Raw genomic sequence first — 18,845 nt, forward strand, 5'->3', positions numbered from 1 at the left:
ATTGAATAAACTGTCATCTGGGCTGGTCATTATCCTCTTAACCCTTCTCTAGTACAATTTCACTTCTCATGTTCCAAAGCAGCAAGAAAATCCATGCATGTTGACCCCATATACTGAGAGGCCAACAGCAACATATGGCTATAGCTAGAAATGTTACTTTTTGTTTTTACTCATTGTTTAATATGTTAAGCACTGTAGTGCTTCAGTAGTTTATTCACCTTTGTTATTTGAATTGGCAAATGATAACTGTTCCCCAAACTAGCAAAGCCCTAGTCTTCCTCAAACCTTATACTAGTTAAGACCTTAAGTAATATAATTTTAAGTAGACCAAATGGCTTCTGCTGATTCTACGGGAAAGCTATTTTGGGAAAATCCGATAGACAATGATTACTCTAAGTATGCATGTGTGCATTCACTAACAGTAAGAATACACAATTAATCATTGCTGATCTGGACGAACTACAGGCTTAATTCTCTTCTGGGTGAGTTGTTTTACCGACATAGGCTACACAGACTAGACTCCCACAGCTGTGTGAGGTTGAGTTAAGAACGTATGGATTAGGTAAATATAAACCTTTCACAGACAGTACCTGACACAAGCACAATTTTTGTTCATTGTGAATCATCATTAGAGTTGTGGATAACAAAAATCATCATATAAATTATATGGCCATATTATCAGAGCAAGCTCTTTGTAATGGCAATATTTTCTGTGGTGATTTTTAAAAAATGAAAAAAAATACTAATAGCAATTTAAAAATTACTAATAATTCCACAGTTCTAAAATAGAAATTTAATTTTACACAAAAAAATGATTAACTGCTAATATGAGATCAGTTTTATTGTATTAACAACTGAGAAGAAATTTACAACTGAAAATGAGAACTAAAGTAAAAAGAATCAAAGGGATGAAGTGGGGAAGAGTGGAAAGAGAAGACAAGGTAGAGAAGATGGAAATTTCCAGTTGACCATTGCTAAAGAGGTCAAAAGGAATAAAAAGTTGCAAAGGTTTCTTATGTAGTGCTAAGAATCTTTTCCTTAGAACACCCCTCACATTTCTGAAATTCTTCAGAAAGATGATTATTGCTATAAACTATCCATCTGATATAGATCTCTGTAGTTTCGTGTATGTGCCCATACAAAGTCAGAAGTATATTTGCTTGTTTTTTCTTGTGATACAGAAAGGTACCTATTTGTGATTTTTATAGAGGAGATATGGAAAAGACAGCACAAACTTTGTCCTCTGACCCTAAAACACTCCCAAACTCCATGTCCTTCATTCAAGAAGAAATACATATTGTCTTATAGAGGGTTCTTAAAATTCCTTCAAGACGTTATTGAGCAAATTATAATTTTATTTTTGGTGGCTTTTAGTATAAAGAAATATATATGCAGTAAGCTGAATGACAGCATAGAAGCAAAAGCACAAGAGACATGCATATTTATTTAGTTGGTATGTGACTCATGTACAAAGATAAAATGAGCCCAAAGCAACAGGTATGGCAATTTACAAAATCTGAAAGGCAAGTCCACGAATTTTCAAGGAACTGACATAGAACTCACCTTCCAACCCAGCATTTTCAGAAGCAATAACATTTCTTCTTCAAGTCAAAGCCAGCCTTCCCATGCACTTTCCCTTACTTTCCTGGGTACAATTAAGTGGCTAGCAGTGGGAGGGACTTGAGGCATATAGAAAGCCTGTCCTAACATCTCTAAAAACACAGCAGGAAATTTATGAACTTAGCTAGAGATTCTTTTGCATTAAAAAAAAAACATTTTTTCTCTTAAAAGTTTAAAAGTATTCACTTAAGAGGTGACACACATTGATAGGATGGCATGGATAAGGCAGAAGATTCTGATGAGAATTCTGGGACTTGAGGAGGGATGGAAGGACCTTGTAATCACATCAGCAGAAGGCCAAGAGGAAACAGAGACACTCACAAAGGAGCTGTTATTGATTTTCAAATTGCTGCTGGGTGAGTGAGCATGCCAAGGTGAAAGAAGGGCAAGTTGAAGGTGGGTGAAGGGAAGGACATTAGGCAAAAACAAGCCTCAGTGACGTCACAAAGCTGCCTGCCACACAAATGAGATCACTAACTCCAAAAGAGACAAAACACTTAGACTGATGGAAAGTCCCTCCTCCTATGCACTTAGGCTCAGACTCTTTAAATTTAAGATTAATGTTACACACTTAATAAGCAATTTATAAGATTTCTGAGGTAACCAAAATATATAACCATGGATCCTTACTCTAAACAAACATCTCATCCCTTCCATGTAGCTGATAAAATCCAGTATGAGTACAAACAAAACGTTCTCTGAAAATTATATTCTCCAGATCATATAAGTTGTCACCCATAAAATGTAAACTATCTTGGTGTAAATATGTTGATTTACTCAACATACTAGCATAAACATATTTTATTTTAAATATCAAATAATGGACCATGAAATAACTCATCTCAAGTATGAAACCTGAGAGAAAAAAACACCTGCTTTAAAATATCATTAAGGAACTGATGGTAATAAGTTTTTCAGGGACATTTAGAACAGCTGAAACTGGAATTAAATAGTGTAATACTTTACTGAGCAATTTCTGTGGGCCAGGCAATTGTGGATATGTTCTGCCATCTTCTAGGACCCTGCATTCTAATCTACTGTCTGATTACCTCCCTCTGCTTATAGTGAATCTCCCTTAACACACAACCATTAAGCGGCAGCACCAACCTGCAAATGTTTTCAGATCTTGCAGGTGTCGAACAACAAACCTTTGTTCTTAAAGGCTGTGCTTATTATCCAAATAGCAAATACTTGAGGCTTAATAATCAAATCTTACTTTTCACCTTGTTTACTACATGTGGTTTGTATTTAATTTTTTCAAATTTTATTTCTTTATTTACTTTTATATCTACACCACAGTTTCCCCTCCCCCATCTCTTCTCAGTCTGCCCCACACACCTCCTCTTTCCCTCCCCCATCCAGCAGGCCTCCTATGGATATCAACCAGCCATGGCATATCAAGTTGGAGAAAGACTAGGCATCCCCTCTCCTACCAGGGCTGGATGAGGCAATCAGGTAGGAGGAAAGGGTCCACAGACCCTGCTCTCATTGTTAGGAGTCCCACAAGAAGACCAAACTACACATAACACAACTGTAACACATGTGCAGAGGGCCTAGGTCAGTCCCTTGAAGGCTCCCTGGTTGTCGGTTCAGTCTCAATGAGCCCCTATGAGCCCAGGTTAGTTGATTCTATAGGTTTTCTTTGGATTTACTTTTCACTAAAGAAAAAAAATTGTTCAGTATTAACAATAAAGCTTCTCCAGCACTGGCATGCTTACTTGTTAGGATTATGAAGCAAATTTCCAAGGAGATATGTAACAGCTTCAAGCAAAAACATCTGTGAGTGGTTCGTGCCGTGCCCTGGCATAGCCTCTGTGAGGTAAGCAACCTGCAAGTAGACATTAAGTTTCTGAAGTTTATTCTAGTTGTGTGACTACAACACTTCCTGCTGAAGCAGACCTTACAAAGGTATGATAGCTAAGAACAGAGTTTTAAGACTGTTTTCCTGTCCTTTGACATTTATGGGCTATCTGGGCAGACAAAGTCATCTCTCTAAGCTTTCATTCTTAAAATCTATAAAACTAAGTTAATAATAAAAGCCCTTTAAGAGGTTGTTGTTTGGATAAAAGGAATAATTAGTAGGATCTTAAAAATAGCAAATGGCCATGAAATGTCAATTATTTTGAACGTACTTATTTTTATATACATTCTAAGAATATTGAATCTTTGCATATGTATCACAAATATTACTCCTAGATTATAAATACAATTGATTTGAAAGACTCAAATATAAATTTATGAAAGTAATAAGCAATCAAGTCCGTTGGTTTGGGTCTTTAACTCAATAAATAAGCCAACAAGCAGGCAGCTTTTTATCACTGACTTACGTTTTGTTTTCTTTCTTTGGTTTGCATTTTAGTTTTCATTCTCACCCATTCCAAAATAACTTAGGAAACTTTCATCCCAAACAATGAAAATTAATTTTCTTCCTTTTTAGAAAGTTAAAATATTAGCATAATTATGATGGATTTATTTTAAATCGACACAGAATTATCACATATTAGAAGAAAATGTTTTTGTATATTTCTTTCCATCTTAACAAATAATTTTAATTATTGTGCTTAGCTTAAATTTTTAGGCTACAAATAAAATATTTAAAAATAATCTAAGCTCTCATTTCAATAGAATAACAATCATTGAAAATTGAACAGAAAGGTAGAAGAGCACATTATATTTTATCATCACTAACCAACCCCTCCTTTCTAGACACCTTTTTCTTACTTGAGTAATGTTACCATGAATACCACATACAAAGTCTTTAATGTCCTGAGTCTGTCTGTTTTTCTGTAATATACTTATACCTATCAAGAATATATATATATATATATATATATGTATATATATATATATATATTCCATTTCAGACTTTACTAAAAATCCAAAGTGACTACAGCTTCTGTTTTTTCATATTCTATAACACAAAATAATGCAGCAGTGGTATCTACCACACATGCAGCAGAACATGGCCTCTAGGTCCCTCTTGAACAGAAGGCTCCATTAGGCATTCCATGAGTTCTCCCTTCCCAGGAGGCCTGTGCCCAGCCCAGTTGCCATAGATGGCCATCAGACATTTGGAATGACATCAGGAGACAATCTGAGCAGGCACTGCCCCAAAGAATTCTGCTAGCAGGAGACTGAGGATATCAATGTCTTCTTGGCCGACAACTGCATTCCAAAGGTCGGCTGGGGTGAAAAGAGGATGGACTTGGAGTGTCCAGTGCCTTTTCAGCAACCAAGCAGCTACCAAGCAGAAAACAGCTGACATGGGGGCTAAAAGTAGCCTAGAGACTACATACCTGTGAAAAAAGTCAACCTGACCCAATCAAACAGAATTTTATGTCTAAAGAGATTTTCACTTCTTCAGAGGTAAAATTCCAGACCTGTTCCCATCCTGAATCAATCCTCATGTCTCTGATGACCTACTTCTTTCTCTATGGCAGCCGCAGTGGGAGTGAATAGGGAACTTAGTCCTGTGGAAGTAGAAATTGTTCACACAAATTATATAGTTTGCTTTCACATCCCTGTTGCATGTTGACAAGCTCCTTCATTCCTAACAGCAATCAAGGAGGATATCACATTATATTCAACATTGTATAGGTCAGGAAACTGAGTCATGGAGAAGCTCAACATGTGAGTAATGGATTCTCCTGTGGGACTGTCAGGTGGCTTTGGCTATACTCTTTGGGTTCCCTCAGTCTTCATTTGTTAGCTACAGGGAGACTGAAGCCTTCTCCTTTGCCTGCAAAGAACCGAAACAAAGAAATGTGACATTTCTTATAGGGTCATGGATTAAGGTAGTGTGAGAAGAATCATTTCAAACATGAGCAAATGGTAAATAGACCATTTACCATTAAATGGTAAATAGACAAGAGAAACATGATGACTCAAGTATGGATCAATCCAACATTCAAAAAAATTATTATTTTAAAATTATTTCCCATTCATGAATATGCTGATGTAAACAGAGACCATTTTCACTAAGGGTTAATTACCACAATTGGGCAGAATTAATATCAACATTAATATCAACTAACAACAAAAACAATGTAGAGAACTACAGCAAACTAAATCACTTCACTACTTACTGAAGCACAAAGTTTATGCTGCATCTAAAATTTCACAGCATACGTTGCTTAGCTACTCATCTACGTAGTAATAATTATAATTTCATTCTGTTTATGTTATTAGCATTTCTGAGCAAATCCTACTCTTGAGATATCAGTGAATTTGATATCTTATTAAATTTGAGGAATATTATACTTTGTTAGCAAGTCTCACCTCAGATCACATCTTCATCTTTGATTTTACTATTACTTCTTACCTTTTGTTCTGAAAGTATAATGCTAGTTCTGCATAAGTTTTAAATTCAAGTAAACAGAGTATTACATCCCAGTTGTCCTCTTTGAAAACACATTTTGGCTGTCCGTTACTATCAGTCATGCAGTTTAAGTTTTCAAGACAGTATTATTCCTCATGCAGCTTACTCTTTATTAAATGGAATTTTCTCTGGGGTGAATGCTTAGAAGCATTCCCTCTTGTTTAAAGGATGATTCTGGCTAAAATCTGTCGACACCTTCCACTGTAGCCAGTTTGCCTGGACAAGCCAGCTATGGTATCCCAGCTAGCAGAAAGCATCCTGGGCCCTATCAGAGGACTTAAGCTTCTTTCCAAATTTACAGCTGTGGATCACTTAGTCAGCATCTCTGTTTTTGACTTGCTGTCCTTTTTTAAAAACAACAAAAAGATGCACACACTAGGTGTTTCCCAGAACCTTCGTCAGAATAAAAGACAGTAAAATTCAGACTTCAAGACATTTTGTGCCACTGCCATGTAATAAAAATAGTCCTAAAATCAGGCTGGTATGTAACATAAACCATATTGTTTTGTTTGTTATCGGGGCAGGGTTTCTCTGTGTAGCCCTGGCTGTCCTGGAACTCCCTCGGTAGATCAGGTTGGTCTTGAGCTAAGAGATCCACCTGCCTCTGCCTCCTGGGTGCTGGGATTAAATGCATGCACCACCACGGCTGAACACATAACGCATTTTTTTTAAAGCCAGTATTTTAGTTTAAAACTTTACCGCAGTACTATCCAATATGACTCCATGTAGTGGTGGACATATTCTGTATCTCCCTACCCCAAAGTTTCCACTGCCCACATGGGTCTATTGAGCAGTTAAAATATGGACAGTGTTTAGTTTTAATTAACTTTAAAAGCCACATGTGTGTAGCAGCTAACCTATTGGAAGCAGTCCTTGGCAGAGCACGCTAGACGGGCAAATAACATCACAAGAGTTCCCTTTTCCCTGTGGTTATTTTTGCAAAGTATCCCAACACTGTTTCCAAGTGGTAACAAACAAAAGTTGTGCAGGAGAAACGGAAGTTTTCCTATTTGTGTTTGCTGTTCATTTTCCTTAGCATCCCAGTTCTCTTCCTACTTTGTGACCTTTACTATACCAAGACTTGCATATATCCACAAAGGCAGTTTAGCTGCTGGAGTTAGTGGTTGGCTGTTAGTTTAAAAAAAAAAAAAAAAAAAAAACACTTCTGGCCGGGAGTTGGTGGCACATGCCTTTAATCCCAGCTCTCGGGAGGCAGAGGCAGACGGAACTTTGTGAGTTCGAGGCCAGCCTGGTCTACAGAGAGAGTGCCAGGATAGGCTCCAAAGCGACACAGAGAAACGCTGTCTCGAAAAACCAAAAAACTTCTGTAGATCCTGAGTGCTTAGGGTTTAAATCGAATTGTAGGCTCTGATCTTTTCCTATTATTGATCTATTATATTTGTTAAAAATCTGGGACGCTATAGGGCAGGGAGGCTGGACCTGCCCAAAGCCCCTATGTCTCTCCCGGATTGCAAAATGCTTGGAGCGCGTCAAGTAACCAGAAATCCCGACCTTGTGCCAGCACTTTGTGCGCTGTATGTGGTTGGTGGGCTTCTTGTGCTGAACCCCCGGCGATTATGAAGATCGCACAGAGCAGCCAGCTCCTCCGAAGAAATATTCTTGGGATCCTAACAACCAGAGCAGCTGAGAAACTCCACCAGCGCCGCCACCCCACGTTTCCAAAGCACACCCACTGCCTTTGCGCCCTTCACGCTCCATCTTTATCAGCAAGCACCCATCTCTTTCCTCCAAGCAGAGACATCTCCTCTCCAGCCGAACGCAGGCCGGCACACCCCTTCCTGTCCCGGGCTCAGACAGCACGCCCAACCCCCTGCGCACCCAGGCCCAGCAAGTCCGTGGGAGGGCCCGGCCTCCTACGCCCAGCCCGTGGAGCACTCACGTGGCACACAGCCCCCCCCCCCCCGACACAAACACACTAGCAGCCTGGCAGCTCTAGAAAGTCGCGGGGCAAAGAGTCCCCACCCCCTCAGCTGCATCGGCCACGAGAAAAGTGGGTGGGAGGAAGTAGCGACCCGCGGAGAAAGAGCAGATAGGAGGGGAAAGCCATGTCGGAGGGGAGGACCAACAGTAATTGGGTGGCGTTGCGGCTGTTGCGCCTCTCCAGTCCGCCCAGCCAGCGGGTCCGCTTTCAACACAAACCAGCCGGAGGGATTGCTGCTCCCTGCAATCAATAACTCAGCCGAGTGAGCTGCTGAAACCAAAGGCGTCCCTCGTCTGCTCTTTAAGGGGCCCTGAGGACTGAATCCCAGCCCTCTGCCTCCCAAACAAAGAAGTGGGTACCAAAATGCCGGGAGAAATTTTTAACCCCAAACTTGCACCTCATCCTCTAGTAAGGATCTTGTAAAATGAAAGAGCACAGTCCTCGTAAAGACTCTAGAAGAAACGGTTAAAAGGGGAAGTGTGACTATCTTACTCTTTAAATTTCAGGTCTCCTGTGATATGTCGAGAAATGGAGTAGAACCAGTGTTTCAGTAAGCAGTTAACAATGGCGAGAGTAAATGTAAAGTCCCGTTAAATTTAGCTGTCTCCGTGGATGTTTTCTGATCAGCCACACACTTACAAGCAAATTACCAATCAAGCCTTATTTGGACTTACTGATAGAAGAAATGTATCACAGTTTGTAGAGGAGAGTTTGGAGTTTTTTAAAGTGTATCTTCCAGACTTGTTTCATGAAGAGTAGGGTGAAGAGGTCCTGGGAGATGTGTGTATCATGATCCCCACGTAATATACATTAAAGCCAAGCAGAAGTGAGAGAAAAGGATTGGCCAGAGAACTTGGTTCTGAGAACCAGGACTTTAATTGAGACTTAGGCGTGGTGGGCCTGGGCTTGAGAGATGCAAATTCGATGATCACAACCCTAAAACAAATCCTGCCCAAATTCTTCATTTCTCTGACTCCGACACAATATAATAAAAATAAGTCATGTGAATGGCAACCCATATGAAGAGGTTTTCTAGATGTCTCCTCACTATGAAAAGTCCTGCTAAGACAACCGGGAGAAAAGGATATTGGGCCTTGTGATCTGTTGTGTCATGGTTGGTCCTTTTGGGGGACTGGTCCCATTCTGAAGCCAAGGAAAGATTCACTGGTGTACCAAAGTCATGGGAAGCTAGTCTGAGTCAGAGATCAGAACACAGGAGTGCTTGTCTATGCTCCATACAGCTAAACACAGCTTAGAAAAATAAGGTATTATTACTAATAGAATCATACACAGTGCTGAACCCACATCATCAATCCCAACGTGTTTTAAGTGAGCTTTAAGCCATGCCTAAAATGAGCCTTTTCATCAACTTAGACATTCTTACAAATATCCCCCAGTTAGACAAATTTTGTTAGCACGAGAAATGACTGGTTTTACTTTATTTTTTCCTTGTGATTTTTATCAGATATAAAATCAATGGTACAAGAGTGAAGAGAAGAATAGGCTCTCTGTTTATGAGATGCAGCATGCAATGAAACCTTTGCCTGCTAAACCAAATCCTTTGTATATTACAGTTTCTTTACCACACTCAGTCCATGTGCTGCATGGCCCGCTTGGGAGAAAGCTGTACCTAGTGAATTTGTGAATTTGTGAAATTTAGAAATGTACCATTATTTATTTTTAAAAAGTATGGACACTCTTGCAGTTGATCATTTAAATTCTTATCTAGCCATTTTGGTTTCAAGTAATCAATATCATACTTTAAAAGTTTTTAGACCATACCTACCCAAATCTACTATAATGTCGGCTTTAGAGAAAGTAACTTGTTTTTAAATACTTACACGTTTTTAAGGTGCCAAAAAAAAAAGTTGAAAACTGTGAAGTAACCTCTGAAGAAATGAAGTGAAGCATGGAAGGCAAATGGCTGTGGCAGTGAAGAAGTGTAGGTGGTAAGTGATCACATTTCTCATCTACTACAAATTTATCATTAAAGTGAAAGCACCCCCTTCTTTAAAATATTGAAAATGTTGACAGGAGTGACAGTGATACAGTTAACATTCTCCTCTTCATAATATAAGCAGTGCTGTGGCACACTGCTGAAGTCCTTGTCACCTTTCCAGATCCACCTTTGCAAGTGTCTGCTACAACTCATCTGTTTCCTAGGCAGTTATGTACATTATCACAGGACAACTACAAAGAGGTTAAAATATGTTTTGTGTTGTGGAATTTAAATCTTACCATGTTTTGCCGATTTTTCTAAACTTTCATGTACAATTATATTTGCGTTGAAAGTATTCTGGCTGACGAACAAATACTATACACTTGAATAATCTTAAGGGGTAGATTAATCTATATCCTTTCTTCATCTCAGGGTAGGTTGCTGTGGCAACCACCCCAGCTCACTTTAAAATAATTTTTTAAAGCTCACTTCAAGAGCTACACCCAGCGTGGGCCAGGCTTAAAAGCAGGCAGACCCAGTGCAGAGGGCTCTGATAGAGTGCTGCTTTAATGTAGGAAGCAGAAGAAAAGACAGTGGAGTAAGATGGCACAAACCAGAGACTGGAATGGTAGGATTTTGTAGAGCTGAAACAATTGCCATGCTCTTTGTAACTTTAGTTGTTTAAATGGATTGTTAAATAAATACTTGGACGGGTCACTAATGTGTATTTATATTTAATATAAAGCACTAATAGTAATTAATGAAAGGAATATTAGTGATTGCATGCACACACACACACACACACACACACACACACACACACACACACAGAGGGGGAGGTTAATAGCACACCAATCCCAGACATCACTTCATCCTTTTTTCTTAAAGGAAAGTTGCCTTTTATTAACTAGATAAATCCTTATATTCTAACTGAAATAAAGGATATAATGATTATTTTTATTTTTCAAGCACAGAACTAAATTGGAGAGCTCCTGGAACCTAGCAAAGCTAGGAAGGCTTTATCAATTAATAAGATTTTTGTGTTTATATCAAATCATAAGCAAAGGCCTGGTGCATGCCAGGATGTTAGTCCTCTGCCATTGAGTCACATCCTTGACCACAAATCTTGAAATTGGATAGAGAATTCAAAGACTCTCTATACCTAAACTAAGCTACTTTCTCCGTAACCAGTTTGAGTAAATTTAAGTAAATAAATATTGCATGTCTGGGGTTATTTAAAGGCAAATACAATATACACTTTGGGTCAACCACTTCATGGATTACTACTACTCAAAAATTTTAAAGCTCAGGTAGCTGTCTACTGTTCATGTCCATGTAAGTACTTCCCTTCCACTTCAGCTAAACAGGCTTATGTGAAGGAAACAAATCCTAATATTAACTTAGGTCACACATAATTAAATCTTCTGAGGGTGTAAATCTTATATTTTAAACAGGCCAACTCTAATATATTCCAGACCCAATGTTTCAAATGATCCTCACTTTGGCTTAGCATACTTTTGAATATTTACACTATTGTTGGTAAATATGAATTTGTTACAATGTTTATTATTAAATAACTCTTTGACATGTGGAACGGTACAGTAAGTTTCCTTTTGAAGGAAAATAATTCTAAAACTGAAGTATATTGTGTGGTAAATAGAAATACCATCTATAATTAACTACAATAGCATGATTAAAGTTCATATACTGGCTGTATCTACTTTGTCATATAACATAGGCCATTACAGTTTATTAATTTAAAGCACTTCATCAGTAAATTCTCCTGGTCCTTCATATGGTTTGCTAAATGAGAATCTTTGTAAACCTCAAAAATAATCCGCATTTTCATTTATGTCACCATATCTAGATGTGCCTTAGTGTTCAGCATCTCTAAGTATCAAAGGGTGTACCTGTAAAAAGGCTTTTGCCATACTGTTTACATAAACTCATGGTAGTCACCCACTTGCTATAATGAAAGGCAAACACAGTATAGTATAGATACTAATTAGCAAAAACAGAAGAAACAAACAAACAAGAACCCACAGTTTGTCATCTTTCCTGTAATAAAAGTAGCTCTACTAATTAATCCTCACAATGCTAAGGGGCCAGACACTTGAAGATTGTTCAGATGTAGTTTAACTTGCCTATAAAGTCAGCTCCTGCTTTCAAGTGAAGCCTCTGGTGGGTGCCTAAATGTTGAGGCCCACTCTTCTAGAAAAGCTACTAACTTCAAACAGCCTGCACAAAGAGACAGGAGGCTTTTTTGAACCACATTGTCCCCTGCATTAAAATAGTCCTCTGCAGGCCTCTTGAAGAACTTACCAGGAAATGCAACCAGTCATTGGGTTAAACATATGGTGCTGAAAGGAGGGCTTTGGGTTTGGGGGGGGTTGTTGTTGTTTTTTGGGGGGATACCATTAGTTAGCTAGATATTTCACTGTGCTACTGTGGTCTACTCTTGTACCTTCTGTGAGCTTTCTCTTCCTCCAGTCATAATATTAAAACATTGGTTTTGAATGTTTTAAAAATCTACAGTACCCCTGGCCTGCAATCTTGTCTTTTTTGTTTGTTTGCGTGTGTGTGCGTACGTGCCTGTGTTCGTGTGTGTGTGTGTGTGTGTGTGTGTGTGTGTGTGTGTGTGATATTTGTGTACCAGTTGATTTAATTTATCTTGAGCCTTTTGGGTGTGGTATAATGGACTGGGTAGGGACGGACCCAATACCTGCAACCTTCTTCCCTAAGTACCAATTGTTTGTTAACCTGTTTTTGCTGTGGAAAAGCATTCAGCAGACTTAAACCTTAACATAAGTATCCTTATCGGTCTCTGTTGCTGCTTCCTGTGCAGCTGAAACTCTTCAGATAGTGAAGTCATCCCTATCAGCCAGGGTAGCCTAATGCATTTGGGAAGTTGGTTTGGTTTACATGCTAATGACCTGGATAAGGTCCAGTAAGGTGTGGAGGAGACGCTGGAGGGAAAGAGGGGGAGATTCTCCGAGGAAGCTGTCCCCTTGGTAAATATTTCCATATTGCTTCGAAAGTTCATGGCCCCGCGATAAAGTCGAGATTTCAAATACTTGTAATTGTTTTATTACTAACATCGGAGAATCCTTTTCGGCCCACTTTCTAGCCTTGCTCTTGCTCTCCCGGTCTCAAGGCCAAAAGCTTTGTACTTTCTGGGCGGGCAGGAAGCGCACGCTGGGATCGAGGCTTGCAGACATCCTGGATCGTGGCTTTTACGCGTGAGTAGCAGAGGCGCGCGCGGACCAGAGCAAGAATGAAGTGGCTACCGCGAATCCAAAGGGGGTGGGGGGGGGGGGCTAGAGCAGCTCTTAGGGTCGCGCTCCTATTGGTCAGAGGGAAGATCCCGACTTCAGAAGGACTTTCCTGCTGGCTGGCTCGCGGGCTCCCGGGGGAGCAAGCGCGCGGCAGCCGAGCGTCCCCTCCGAGCGCCCTCCGCAGCGGCGGGGAGAGAAGCAGGGAGCCGCCGCTCCCCGTGTTGTCTTCCCTTTCATGCAATAAAGAATTGTCATTAGGTTTGCGTATGGCATGTGCCATTACCCCACCGTAAAACTAAAATTAGCAAAATGTCAGGAATGGAAAGATTGATTCACCAAGATGCAATTATCATTTAAAAGTGCTTGATTGAGGTACTGATGTTCAGTGATTTATTCTGCATACCATATACATAATTAAAGTAGTGTAGTGGAGTAATTTATCAATCTAGTTGAGACTGGAGGGGTGAGGAGGGAGCTGCAGTATGTTTGTTTTATTAAAATGCTGCGAGGTCTAGTCCCGCCCCCCTTTTGCAAGAGTGAAACTGATGATTTCCCCAGCTCGCGAGGAGAGGCAACGGTTTGGGCTCGTAGGGATAGAGAAACGGAAAGGAAAAGGCAGGGCAGGCAAAGGCAAGAATAAAATGAAATGGGCAGGGGGGTGCGCACTGGCGCGTACGTGCAGCTTAGAACCCCAGCCCAGTGTGCTCGGTGTTGCTTGCCACCCCCGCGTCCCCTCCCAGTATCCTTACATCCCCCCCACCCCCACCCCGCTCTTTTACGCGACGTTTCTAAGGCTGTGTGCTGCTCTCCTTTTCCCATTCGTCTTCTGTTACTTCCTTCCTGCACGCAGTTTTCTGGACGAGTCTGGCTACTTTTAATCCCACCGGCCACAGAGAGCCACTTTCTCCTCCTCCTCCTCCTCCTCCTTCGCTTCCTCCACCTTCCTCCTCCTCTTTCTCCTCCTCCTCTTCCAGCGGCTTCGGTGCGCGCGCGAATGCGCGATCCCGTGCGCGCCTCCCCCTCGCCCCCGCCCCCCCTCGCGCGCACACACGCACTCTTCGTCTCCAGCTCTCTGCTCGCTCGGCTCGCAGTCACAGACACTTGAGCACACGCGTACACCCAGACATCTTCGGGCTGCTATTGGATTGACTTTGAAGGTTCTGTGTGGGTCGCCGTGCCTGCTGCTTTGAATCAGGTGAAGAAGCACTTCAAGGCTGGATGAAGTAAAGATTACTGTTATTTTTCTCTCTCTCTCTCTTCTTCTTTTAAGAAAGGAAAATATTCCAAGGACTAATCTGGTCGAGTCTTCCTTCATGTAAGTACCTCTGACATTTCTCAAAAAGAATAGAAATAGCCTGGGCATTGTCTCTGTAATCTGTTCCAGTCTCTTCCAGGCAGTGTGTCTATCCCAACTGCTTTTTGGAAGGCTTAAGTTGAGGCTTGTTGTGCGTTCTTTTCTTTAGATTCCATGATTTCCTTGTGTGTGGCAGAAAGTAACTTTTTAGGCAGTAGTATCTGCTTGCCATCCGTTACTGAAATCACATATGACTCGTTCCTGTCACATCAGTTTGTTTAAAGTTTCATGAAGTTAGTTCACGTCATTAGCAGGCTTGATAGAGTGGAGAACGTGGAGCCTGATGTATTTGAGAATTTCCCAGACTGTTCTGTGACCTTGAAGTAGATGTCTTAAAATTTAGCAGTTAGTTCAGTGGAAAGATAGATGTTCCTGTGAGTCGCCCCCAAGATTGGTTTGCCCTGGGTTTGTATTCTGAGCCACTAATTCTTGGGATGACTTTAAGTCACAGCAGGGCTTCTGCCTTGGGCCACCTTTGTGCATCCTCTTCCCTCACCAAAGTGCTTGCTTGAGAGAGCTTAATTGGTGGAGACCAGAGGCAGTGCCCTGGCCATGGTAGTCTATGTATGGATTTCAGCATATGCACTGTTGTCTAAATATTAAGCTATTTAAAAACAAACAAGACTAGGTCCCTTAGCCCGCCTTCTGTTTGGACTTCAGATGAAAGTTACCAAACTAAGTGACTAAGTTAGCCGTAAAGGAAGTCTACGGAGACCGGGCACATTGTTTATTGTATTACTATGTATTATGCAAGTGCTCGAGTCCAATGCTAATGGTACTTCCTTCCCAGAGCAAGGCCACTAATTCTTGAGGGAAATTTTATATCTGAATCATTTTGTGCTATTGCAGATGCTATGGTTATTCTTTGTGAAAAGCCTTTTCCTCACATTTTTGAAATGGATGTCTTTTCTAGAAAAGACTTTCTATGTAAATGCTAACACTGGAAGAAGAATCAGGTTCTCTGCCGGCTCCTTAATGGGTCCTCAATGGAGAATAGCTTTGACATAAAGTGCATTTTACTATTGTGAACCTGCTAGTAACTCTAACAGTAACTGTCGTATGAAACACTTAGTGACTGCTTATGTTTTCTAAGTGCTGTAAAGAAAACTCCAGTTGTCTTTCCATGCCTGTCCAGAAGAGTGACCAGTCTCCTTTTCACTGGCACCTTGCAATGGAACTGTGGTTGCACAGTAAAGATGTTTATGTGGGGGCATAATAATCCCCCTCCCTAGAGATTTGCTTTGATATGAAATGTGACCACCTGTGAGCCCAGCTTAACCTTGTAGGCATACCAATTTTAGCTTTCAGTGGTTTAGCAATTATCAATTTACAACTAAAATATCTCATTGAATTTTTTAAATAATGGCAGTATAGGCTAGTCTTAAAAACAGTTCAGTATGTATCAGTATGGCACAAGTAGAGTTTTGTGCAGCTATTGATTCAATTATAGAAAATTTAGGCAATAAACCAAATTATTATCATCTACTATAAGCATGAAATAAATTATTAAGTTTAGAAGTAGTCCTAAAGCAAGTGCATGATAGATAAAATGAGATGTCCTTATGTCTTATCCAAAGAGGGAAAAATTCCTAAAGTCAATGAGTTTTTGTACTATTTGAAGAATAATATATTTAATCATCAGCCAGATTCCAGTCTTGATTCTAAAAGTTTTCATCAAAACATACTTTACTCATAATTTTTGTTTAAAATTTGGTACCCCAGTCAAGTTAAAGGGCCAATACTTGGCAGTTATCTTTACTTCTGGTTGTGCTAAACTTTATTTTTAAAAACTATTTCTATTAATATGGTTTACACAGCTTTGAAATGTGTTGTGTAGTTCTCATACTCCTTATTAAAAGCAGTATTTCACTTCATTCATTAATTGTGCTATTTACACCTGGGTTGATGTGCATGTGAGTGTATCAGAGGATAACATTAAGGTATGCCATTTACTTCATATTAATGTTTTTTTTTTTACATTTGTTGAAGAAGCAAATGGTCATATCAAAGTAAGAAGCAACTTTCCTTCGTTTCAAAGCTAATCATATTTTTAAAGTATGTAGGCATGGACATTAACTTTCCCGGGCAGAGATAAGGAAACTTCAGTCACAAAGACTTGCTGTAATGTGCCTCATTTTTTTTTCTTTATAAACAGGTTTATTTTGCAAAATTTGGGGGAATTTATTCATTCCAATAAGAAAGTAACTAACAATTCCTGAAAATTGAATCCTGAAAAAAACAGTATACTCTATAGCTTTCAAATATCTTTTAATTTTCCCTTGGCCCTCACCTTACTTAATGAATAAACTGAACGGCATGCAATTATGTCTTTCTAATAAATTATTCATTGTATTTAAATTTCTTTAGTAGAGAACTATACTAAATAACTCTTTGGTAAATTTAAGCATTATCTTTTAAAACTTTCTTTTGTTTATTGTTGTATATTTCATGGTTTTATTTCCAACTCTTTGCAATATATTTTAGCCTATGAAATCTCAGAAAGTGACAAAAATGGGGAAATGTCTTTCAAGTAATAATTATACTACATAACAAAAAGTAGTTATTGAATAGAGAACCAAGGTTTTCAGGGCATGGTTGAAAGCAACGTGGAGAAATTTAATGTGCAGTTAAGGCTTGCAAAGTGCACTGCAAAATGATTACTAATTAATTTTTAACTTTTTAAAATAGCATCTTCTAAGAAATTGTCTCCCAAATGAATGTGTAAGCTTAGAAAAGCATGTGTATTTGTTTTACACTTATATAGTGATGGTTTGGACCAAATGAAAGGCTTTTGCCTCTAATGCTTAGGGAGTATGCCACATGGGAAGAAGCGCTGACTATGCTCCCCTCCTCAGCACTATACTTTAATCCATCCCATGAACTCATGGATGTTCCTGCATTCAGTAAAGCTTGACTCTTCACTGAGATCTGTTACCTTTAAGATATCAAATCAGATTACAGAGACAAGTCACAAAACTGAAGCAACAACAGTGTACACCTTACAAAAGGCAGATTACACAGTTCACGTGTTAGTCTGATAGGGCAAAGATAAAAGCCGATTGCTGAGGAACTGCAAGACACTCTGATTCCAAATGATTGCTAGATAAGTATGCCACAACCCTGTTGCTTCGTCATTATAAAGAGCAACTCAAATAGGGGAAAACTCAGTCTTCAAATAATAGGCTTTCAATACTGCAGCAAAAGAAAGTGTGTGCCTTTTCGTGCTTTTCCGTTGCTTAAATTTTAGGTTCCATCAGTTCTCTATGAACAGGCATCAAGTTGTCTTGTTTGTATGAAGTGGTTACCATACAGCTTAAATGCATTAGGCTATTTCAGAAGTGTTGTGTAGAATGCAAAGCAGAATAGGCTAGAAATAAAACATCCTCATAGTATTGAATAATTGATTAGAAGAAAATGTATTATAATTGTTAATATCCAATATGTTGTTCTGTTACCAAGTATATTCTTCACCAAAATGAGAAGTTACATAATTATGAACCAATACATCACAAATGCATCTTGATAGGTGAATATTGGTGAAATAATATAAATGTATATATGTCTATTTTGTGAATGTTATATAAAAATCATTCTTTATGACAAAATAGAATGATTTGAGATTTTTGTTATCGCATAGTCTTGTTTTACCTGTAGCATTTTTAAAGCTCAAACTTCACACACATCCAACACTTGAGTAATTTCTTCTTTCTTCTGAAATTGAAGTCCTTTTTTACCCTACTGATGCCTCCTAGTGTCTCACACAATAAAACACTAATGAGTCATCCATAAGTGTAAACATTGCATTTTCATTGCCTACATCTTCTGTGATACATAAAATTAATATTTATGTGTTTAATTTTCTGTGCATTACTATAATAAGATAGGATACTGTCGTGAATGAGATGTTTCTTCTGTGTGTTTGTGACACATGTAGGTTTACTTCGACTTTAACAACATTCTGCTAAGTGTAATAAGTTTATACCTTCAGTTACACTTCATGTAATCTTTCCTTGTATTCACTAATATTGCACATGAAAAAATAGTAAATCTTCCAGTTTGGAGACCTGGAAATTATCTGGAATGGCTGATAAAAAGATTGTAAAAGAATACAACATTTTGTTTAAGCAAAAACTCCCTCAAGAGATACCAACTTTTGTTAACTCATGTATTCACTGCATGCAAATTTCTCTGTGAATGCTGCATTTGAAAGGTTAAAAAATAAAGAGTAAAGATAATTGCACAAGTTTCCTCAAATAAGGAGTGTTGTCTCTCAAAATAACAAAAGAAAAACTTGACTAGGGAGTAGATACTCTGTGTAATGGAAGGGAGGCTTACTA

At 39.2% G+C, this 18,845-nt stretch overlaps 1 protein-coding gene across 7 annotated transcripts in view; it reads left to right on the top strand.

Annotated features, from left to right (window-relative positions):
• Window positions 1-13,932: 13,932 nt before the first annotated feature.
• Mef2c (myocyte enhancer factor 2C) overlaps window positions 13,933-18,845 on the top strand; it is a 145,753-nt gene continuing 140,840 nt past the window's right edge. For 2 of the 7 annotated variants that reach the window (XM_027401788.2, XM_035440479.1), the window contains exon 1: window positions 14,151-14,469. The gene's annotated coding sequence lies outside the window, so the exon portion shown is untranslated. Of the gene's footprint in view, window positions 14,470-18,845 lie in introns of all 7 variants that reach the window. The other 5 variants (XM_027401793.1, XM_027401789.2, XM_027401792.2 and 2 more) reach the window with 5 other exon arrangements.

The sequence above is a fragment of the Cricetulus griseus genome, chromosome 2, assembly GCF_003668045.3.
Source record: "Cricetulus griseus strain 17A/GY chromosome 2, alternate assembly CriGri-PICRH-1.0, whole genome shotgun sequence".
Classification (NCBI taxonomy): domain Eukaryota; kingdom Metazoa; phylum Chordata; class Mammalia; order Rodentia; family Cricetidae; genus Cricetulus; species Cricetulus griseus.